General features: G+C 41.5%; 1 protein-coding gene and 1 pseudogene across 1 annotated transcript in view; both read left to right on the forward strand.

Annotated features, from left to right (window-relative positions):
* The window catches only part of LOC106694548 (rho GTPase-activating protein 6-like), a 296,825-nt gene that overhangs the window by 12,594 nt on the left and 275,244 nt on the right, over nucleotides 1-8,987 (forward strand).
* The window catches only part of LOC102431736, a 13,804-nt pseudogene that overhangs the window by 2,631 nt on the left and 2,186 nt on the right, over nucleotides 1-8,987 (forward strand).

An 8,987-nucleotide genomic window follows, 5' to 3' on the forward strand; every position in this document is an offset into this window, starting at 1 on the left:
GAAGTGAGAAGTTCCATGCAATTTTATCACATGTATAGATCGGCATACCCACCACTACATTCAAGATACAGAACTGTTCCATCGCCACAAAAGACCTCTCTCATACTGCCCCTGTGCAGTCACACCCATGCTACTTCCTACCTCTCATCCGGGCAACCACTGACCTGCTGTCCATTCAAATGACACCTTTGAACTGACTCCCTCTGTGCTCCCGGCGCAATAGGAACATATCTGTCTCCGTTGATCATTTATGCGAAAAATGTCCAGACACGTAGCAGAAGAAAGCAAGGTGAACTGAGAATGAGGTCGGGGAGGGTTTGGGGGTTCTTGTCAGTAACGTATAGAACCACCAATAAAGGATATCCCGTTTGGCATTTTTAGCTGCGTGTTGTGGTCATTTTGTAATCCCAACTCTTGTGTTTTCCCCGGCCAAGTGCTTTGGATGGAAACACCACAGAGTTGAGCTCCTGCATGAATGCTCCTCGCTCCCTCTCTGCATGGCTGTTCTCATGAAACATCCATTTCAGGAATGACGACCACGTGGCTGCGCTGGCAGCCGCCTGGAACAGGTACATGAGAGCTGGCAGGCTGCCCTCCAGAGTGCTTAGGAGCCAGGATACAAAAAGCCCCTCATGTGTTTGTGGCGGCCGCGACCCAGTTGTGCTCTGGACAGCACCAGGGTTATGTAAGCCCTGGCCTTCATGGCTCACATGCATTTTTATTCATTCATTTCGGAGGGAGTGGCAGTTCAGAGACCTCTCTTGGGGAAAGTTTGAACCTTATCAAGATTAGCTGGTTCAAAAAAAAAACAACACACCCCCTAATGGCTGTTTTTATTCAGGATGACTGCGAGTGAAACCTTATCATTGGGCCACAGTCCTATAGACTTCCTGCACTTATTTGGTTCCCACTATTTTAAAAAAAGGTGCAAAAAGTGCTGATGCTGCCTGATTCTGCAAACATAGGCACACGCTCACTGGATACTTGAATTATTGCACGGTTTTACGATGCAATGTTCCTTGATCTTTATGAGAAGTAGAGAATGTTTTTCAAAAACCTAGAGATTCTTGGACCAACCTGTTGTTTTTATTTTATTTTATTTATTTTAATCCTCACTCGAGGATATTTTTCCATTGATTTTTTTTAGAGACAGGGGAAGAGAGAGGAAAGACAGACAGAAATATGGATGTGAGAGAGACACATCGATTGGTTGCCTCCTGCATGCTTCCTGACCAAGGCCCGAGCCAGGAAGGAGCCTGCAAGCGCAGTACGTGCCCTTGACCGGAATCAAACCCGGGACCCTTCAACCCACAGGCCGATGCTCTAACCACTGAGACACACCGGTAGGGCCTAACCTGTTGTTTTTAATTAGGTAGGCAGGTAATGCCATCATTCATTACTGTGTAGTAACTCATATCACCCAGTGTGCAGAGTCTAAAGAAAACTTGGATTTGAAGAACCGAAAGGTCTTCATGAGATTTCTGCATTGGGGAACATTTCTTTCTTTTTTTTTTTAATATATTTTATTGATTTTTTACAGAGTGGAAGTGAGAGGGATAGAGAGTTAGAAACATCCATGAGAGAGAAGCATCGATCAACTGCCTCCTGCACACCTCCCACTGGGGATGTGCCCGCAGCCAAGGTACATGCCCTTGACAGGAATCGAACCTGGGACCTTTCAGTCTGCAGGCCGATGCTCTATCCACTGAGCCAAACCAATCAGGGCCTGACTAAGGATTCTTAATGTATTTACTCACCTGCCATTGGCCAAGGAAAGTCACATGTCCAAACTTAACGTCAGTGGGTGAGAAATTACATGAGTGTATCAAGGGGTGAAGGAATGGGGCAAATCATTCACTTTACCACAGTATGTAATCAAATTCTCATCAAAATACTGATGTATTTGAGCAGGTTCACCTCTCTCTATCTCAAGTTTTCCCCCTATTTCTTTCTGTCATGGATATCAATACATACTTCCCTATGACCTAATTAAACAACAAAAGCATATGATGGGGTCGCCCCACTGATACCGGTCCCCACAAATCCACATTGATTGGATCTAGCCCAGTGGTTCTCAACCTTCTGGCCCTTTAAATACAGTTCCTCATGTTGTGACCCAACCATAAAATGATTTTCGTTGCTACCTCATAACTGTCATGTTGCTACTGTTATGAATCGTCATGTAAATATCTGTTAAGCAGGATGGTCTTAGGCGACCCCTGTGAAAGGGTCGTTCGACTGCCAAAGGGGTCACGACCCACAGGTTGAGAACCGCTGCTCTAGACTGAATACATTTCAATGAAATATCATAAAAATAGACTGAATGACATTCATGTTTAAACAGAATTGTCACCGCCTTCCTCTGTTTCCTTGTGCTTAGCAGCTCTGGTTCCTCAATGCGTCCAAAGGAAAACAAAACACTGAGAATCCCCTTCCAGGAGATTTTTCCAAATTTGTTTTGATTTGGTAGTGTCACTTTAAAAATATTCGTTAAAAAGAAAAGATTCATAAATTTAGCTCCTGTTATGAAACCTAGAAGAAATTGTGTATGTGGTCATTTACAATAGGAAGAAAAATATGTATTAATTCTTTAGTTCAAACAAATCAGAGCCACCATTTGTAAATTAGCTTGTTTTGATCAATCCTGACATGTAAATATAAGCTAAATTAAAAATAACGCGCTCATACAAAATCTTCTTTCTGAAGTTGAAAACCTTTGCCCTGTCTCCCTTCACTGTATCAGTTGGCAAATCCTCTTTGTCCCCCAGTGTGCTCTGTAGGTGCTCAGACCCAGAAGAGCACCTGCCGCGATGCAGTCACTCAGTTGTCTAAATCAGAGGTCAACAAACTATGGCCCACAGGCCAAATCTGGACTGTTGCCTGCTTTTTTTAATAGCCTGAGAACTAAGAATAAGTATTACATTTTTAAACAGTGGGGGAAAAATCAAAAGGAGACTATTTGATGATGTGAAAAATATATGCAATACAGATTTTAGTGTCCATACATCGAGTTTATTTTTAAAATATATTTTTATTCATTTCAGAGAGGAAGGAAGAGGGAAAGAGAGATAGAAACATCCATGATGAGAGAGACTCATGGATCGGCTGCCTCCTACAAGTCCCCCACTGGGGATCGAGCCCACAACCTGAGCATGTGCCCTTGACCGGAATCAAACCTGGGACCCTTCAGTTCGCAGGCCGATGCTCTATCCACTGAGCCAAACCGGTCAGGGCCATGCATCGAGTTTTATTGGAAACAGCTATGCCCACCTATTGACTATGGCTGCTTTCATGTTGCAACAGCAGAGCTGGATGGTTGCAACAGACTGCATGGCATGCAAAACCCAAAAATATGTACAATCTGGCCCTTTACTGAAAAAGTTTGCAGTTCTCTGGTCTAATGCCCTGTCTCAAATTACCACAGATGCTGTAGATAGGTCTACTGTTATATTGGAATGAGGGCAAATGAAAGGAAACATACATCTTTAGTGTGTAGGGGGATGCTGGGCACATTCAGATACAGATAAATATTATTGAACATTCATTTATTCACCAGTGTGAGTGGAGAACTGGGTATGTGTCCAACACTAAAAGGAAAAGTAAACAAAAAAAATATCTAGTTTTTCCTCCAGGGTTTCCTCTTGCATACAAAGTAAGGTGCATCCACATACAGGTTATAGCATCTGAAACCTATCTGCTTTGTCTAATTCTCTAAGTCACCAGAATACTCTTTGGAATTTTTAAGTTAAAATAGTATTTTTGTAGCTAGGCCAGCATGGCTCAGTGGTTGTCAACCTATGAACCAGGAGGTCACAGTTCAATTCCCTGTCAGGGCACGTGCCCGGGTTGCGGGCTCGATTCCCCAGTGTGGGGTGTGCAGGAGGCAGCCAAGCAATGATTCTCTCTCATCACTGATGTTTCTATCTCTCCCTCTCCCTTCCTCTCTGAAAGCAATAAAAATATTTAAAAATAGTATTTTTATAGCTTATTCTGTAAACATTCTGGGCAGAATAATTTTCATGAGCACCGCCATTCTTACCGGTTCAACGTGGAGAATTGAACTCTGAAAAATGTAATGACTCATTGGCTCAAACGCTGGTTTTGCACTTGAGAATTTTATATTCGTGTATCCAGAAGGCCACCAGATTAAAGAATGTAAAGGTCTGACCCTAAAGACACCTCTGTCCTTGTTCCTTGAACTCTATAGCTCACTGAGCCCATAGCCACCAGAGCGGGGCCGTGAGAGAGCCGTTGGCCCTGCCCGTGCAGTCCATGTTTTGCGAAGGGATGTGGCCCCGTTTTCTGCTTGGCGATGTTTCTCTTGGCTGACTCTTCCACATTCCTGTGACCCTTTGAATGGAGATGTCTTGACAGCTTTAGCCTTACAACATGGCCTCCGCTATCACTTCCTGCAGGTCTTGTCTCCGGTCTCAGGAGCTTCCTGAGTAAGTGTCACCTCGGTGTCTCCCAAGAGGACCCTTGAAGGCTCACAAAACCCGGTTCCCAGCAGATAGAAGCCAGAATGTCCCTGAGTCTTCTCATTGGACTTTGAAGGAGGAGGAGCCTGAAATTCTCTGGGGTTCCAGAGCCAGGGGCAAGGTGGGGCACTGAGCAGAGAACCGGGAAAAGGCCCCTGTGGGTGGGGAGCCAATGACCCCAGGAGAGGAAATTCCAGTTCAAAATAGAAACCAGGTCAGCACCCTCGTGAGAGCCAGTGAATAGAACTTGAAAACCAGCAACCTGTGGCCTGTGAAGAAGTCCCTGGATTGGCCGGAATCAGGGTGTTGTGTTTTAGGGCAGGCATGGCATTGTGCAAACCCATAATGAAACATGATTTATCTACTTGCACAGTTGTACTGGGCTAGAGAGTTATGTGGAAATGACTCAATTTCATATATTTGTCATGTTGGCCAAGGGTCAACTCTTTAATAGAGAAAGGCACTCTGGGAATACCATTTTCTTGAGAACTGAGGACTATAGGGTATATAGACACCAAAGGGTATATATTTGTGGCAGAGGCAGTTTCCAACGTAGCATGATAAGAATTTTCTTCACTGGTTGTTAAAGGACAAAGGGTTATTTTGTAGAAATTATGTAATACCGCCTTGTCAATTACAATAAAGATATCAATTAATGATTGTTCCTTAAAATGACAGCTCTATAATTATCTGGGGAGCGCTCACAATATTGCCTGGTTGCTAAGAAAGATTGCAGCTTTTTGTCTAGTCTGACGAATTTCCAGAATATTGTTCAAAAGCATTTAATGTCTAGAAACTTTATAATAGTCCTTACAAAGCTTTTGGAATAAATGTCATTTGGGGGAGTTTTGTTTGCTTGATTCAGCCTGAGATCTCAATTTAGAGGAGGCTCAACCCCTCCAAGGTTTTGTCTGCAAATATAATGAAGACTATGTGCGATAGCCCTAGCTGGTGTGGCTCAGTGGATAGAGCGTCGGCCTGCGGACTGAAGGGTGCCAGGTAGGATTCCGGTCAAGGGCACATGCCCGGGTTGCAGGCTCCATTCCCGGTAGGGGGCGTGCAGGAGGCAGTTGATCAATGATTCTCTCTCATCATTGATGTTTCTTTCTCTCTCCCCCTCTCCCTTCCTCTCTGAAATCAATACAAATATATTTTTTAAAAAGAATATGTGCTATAAACTGTTTTAAACTATTTGAGGTATTTGGGGGGTGGGGAATGCTGGAAGAGAATAAAATTGACACTTTGACTTTAATGAGGAAAATATTGCATTATGGGAAAATGCTGTCTATTGGTTGTTGTGAGGCATTTTAAAATAGCATTTTAGCCGAAACCAATTTGGCTCAGTGGATAGAGCGTCGGCCTGCGGACTGAAGGGTCCCAGGTTCGGTTCCGGTCAGGGGCATGTGCCTTGGTTGCGGGCACATCCCCAGTGGGGAGTGTGCAGGAGGCAGCTGATCAATGTTTCTCTCTCATCGATGTTTCTGGCTCTCTATCTCTCTCCCTTCCTCTCTGTAGAAAATCAATAAGATATATTTAAAAAAATAAAATAAAATAAAATAGCATTTTACAGTGGAGACATGGTTTTAGGACTGTCTTTCAGAAGTTTCTTTGCAACCATTAATTTGTTACTTAAAAATTTTAAACATCACAGACACCAGAATCTGACTGTAAAAGTAGGATTTTCTTAAAGATGCATTTTTCATCTATTATTTTGTGTCTCTGTGTTAGAATGCCTTCTGCAGTCCCATAGAGACAAAGTAGATAAGTGGTTGCCTGGGGTTGGGGGTAGGAAAGGGGGTGCCCACCCTTGGGCACCAAGTATGTTGTTAAGGTGATAAAAATGTTCTCGAACTGGATCATGGTGATGTGGCACAACTGTAAATGTACAGGTGCATTTTATGGTATGTAAATGACATTTAAATAAAATGGTTTTTAAAGGGTGTGCATTAATAACAGAACCAAAAGGTACTTATTTGGAAGGGAAAGATTTCAATTAACCTTATACAACCAAAGTTCACATACATTAGTAACAATATAATGCATCTTACTCCCTTTCAGGCCACTGTCCTAGAAAAACAAATAAATCTACAAAAACCCCATTTTGTACTACTTATTCGGGATTTAGAGTAGTCTGACCAAGCATACATTTGTGGTTAACACAGAACCAGCCCATTGAACTAGACACCAGACGTATAGGAAATTCAAGTTTCTCAAATCAAAAGCAAATAAGGCGTCTGAGTAACCATCGGGTTTTTCTGCATAATTTGGTGAAAATATTCTAAAACTGGATTATAGTCCTGGTAGTACACTTTGGTAAATTTATAAAAAATTACTGAATTGTACATGAATAGTGGTTGAATTTTATGATGTATAAGTTATACTATGATGAAGTTAACTTCATAAATATAAATATAAATATAAATATATACATAAAATACCTTCTGGTGACACAGGCCTAATGCCTATATTCCATACAATGAAGTCACAGCCACAGGCCAATAGTCTTGTCCTCCTCATCTTATTGGGGACATTTTGACCTTGACTCTGTGGCAGAAGTTTGCTTGGGGGCATAGAAATTATTCCTTCTATTTAAAGAGGTTCTACTGAAAACAGTTCTTTGCCCATTTATTGGTTTCCCATTCCTTTATTTTCTAATAGAGTGGAAATATCTCATTCTAATGTTAACTTCTTTTCTTTCCTCCTTTTTTTTAAATTTCTATTTATCATTCCCTTGCCCTTGTGGGCAAGATCATTCAGACCCTGTGCTTTCACTCATATGAGCTTTTAGTTTCATGGCAATTAGTAAGACTGTCTTTTGATAGCTGGAAATGTGTTCATTAACTTGAGGGACTGCATGCTAAATGGTGTCCCATGCAATCTTCATTTCTCTTGGGTATATACAAAGTTACGTAGGGACAACTTGCTCCGTAAACCCGAGGTATAGCATCATTTTTTTAATGCCTCTCTTGAGACATAATTCACACATTTAAAGTGTACAATTCAGTGGTTTTTAGGGTAATATTCACAGGATTATGCAGCCATCATCAATGATTAATTTTAGAATATTTTTGTCCCCCCTAAAAGGAAACTCCAGACCCTTTTGCAGTCACACTCCACTCACTTCCATGACTCTCTAGCCCCTGACTACCTCCGATCTGTTTTGTCTCTATGGATTTGCTTGTTTTGGGCATCTTATATAAATGGAATCATATAATATGTGGTCCTTTGTGACTATCTCCTTCCACTTAACATAATGTGCTCAACATTCATATGCCACGACCCTTTAATACAGTTCCTCATGTTGTGGTGACCCCCAACCATAAAATTATTTTCGTGGCTACTTCCTAACTGTAATTTTGCTACTGTTATGAATCGTCATGTAAATATCTGATATGCAGGATGTATTTTCATTGTTACAAATGGAACATAATGAAAGCATAGTGATTAATCACACAAACAATATGTAATTATATATGTGTTTTCCGATGGTCTTAGGCCACCCCTGTGAAAGGGTCGTTTGACCCCCAAAGGGGTCGCGACCCACAGGTTGAGAACTGCTGCCTAGCCCCTGACTACCTCCAATCTGTTTTGTCTCTATGGATTTGCTTGTTTTGGGCATCTTATATAAATGGAATCATATAATATGTGGTCCTTTGTGACTATCTCCTTCCACTTAACATAATGTGCTCAACATTCATCTGTGTTGTAGGATGTATCAGTACTTCATTGCTTTTCATTGCCATCTGATATGGAAACACATTTTGTTTATACATTCCTGAGCGGATGGACATTTGGTTCATTTTCATTTTTTACTATGAATAATGCGGCTATGAACATTCATGTGTGAGTTTTGCATGGAGGCATGCTTTCATTTCTCTTGGGTGTATACCAGCGGTTTTCAACCTGTGGGTTGTGACCCCTTTGGGGGTTGAACGACCCTTTCACAGGGGTCACCTAAAACCATCGGAAAACACATATATAATTACATATTGTTTTTGTGATTAATCACTATGCTTTCATTATGTTCAATTTGTAACCATGAAAATACATCCTGCATATCAGATATTTACATGACAATTCATAACAGTAGCAACATTACAGTGATGAAGTAGCAACGAAAAGAATTTTATGGTTGGGGGTCACCACAACATGAGGAACTGTATGAAAGGGTCATGGCATTAGGAAGGTTGAGAACCACTGGTGTATACCTGGGAGTGGGGTTTATGGGTGATTATAATAACTCTGGGTTTTACCATTTGAGGAGCTGTCTGACTGCTTTCCAACATGACTGTACCATTTTCCAATCCCACCAGCAGTGCACGCAGTTTCCAGTTTCTCCATATCCTCCTCAACACTTACTCTGATCTGTCTTTTTTATCTTAGCCATCCTGGTAGGTGTGAAGTACTTAGTTTTGTTGCAGTTTTTTGATTAAACAAAGCCACATGAAAAAGTGGATAATTGTTTACAACACTGGTGCCTGGAGAGGTTTTTTTTTTAAAAAAAAAAAA

This window comes from Myotis lucifugus, unplaced genomic scaffold, assembly GCF_000147115.1.
Source record: "Myotis lucifugus unplaced genomic scaffold, Myoluc2.0 scaffold_508, whole genome shotgun sequence".
Classification (NCBI taxonomy): Eukaryota; Metazoa; Chordata; class Mammalia; order Chiroptera; family Vespertilionidae; genus Myotis; species Myotis lucifugus.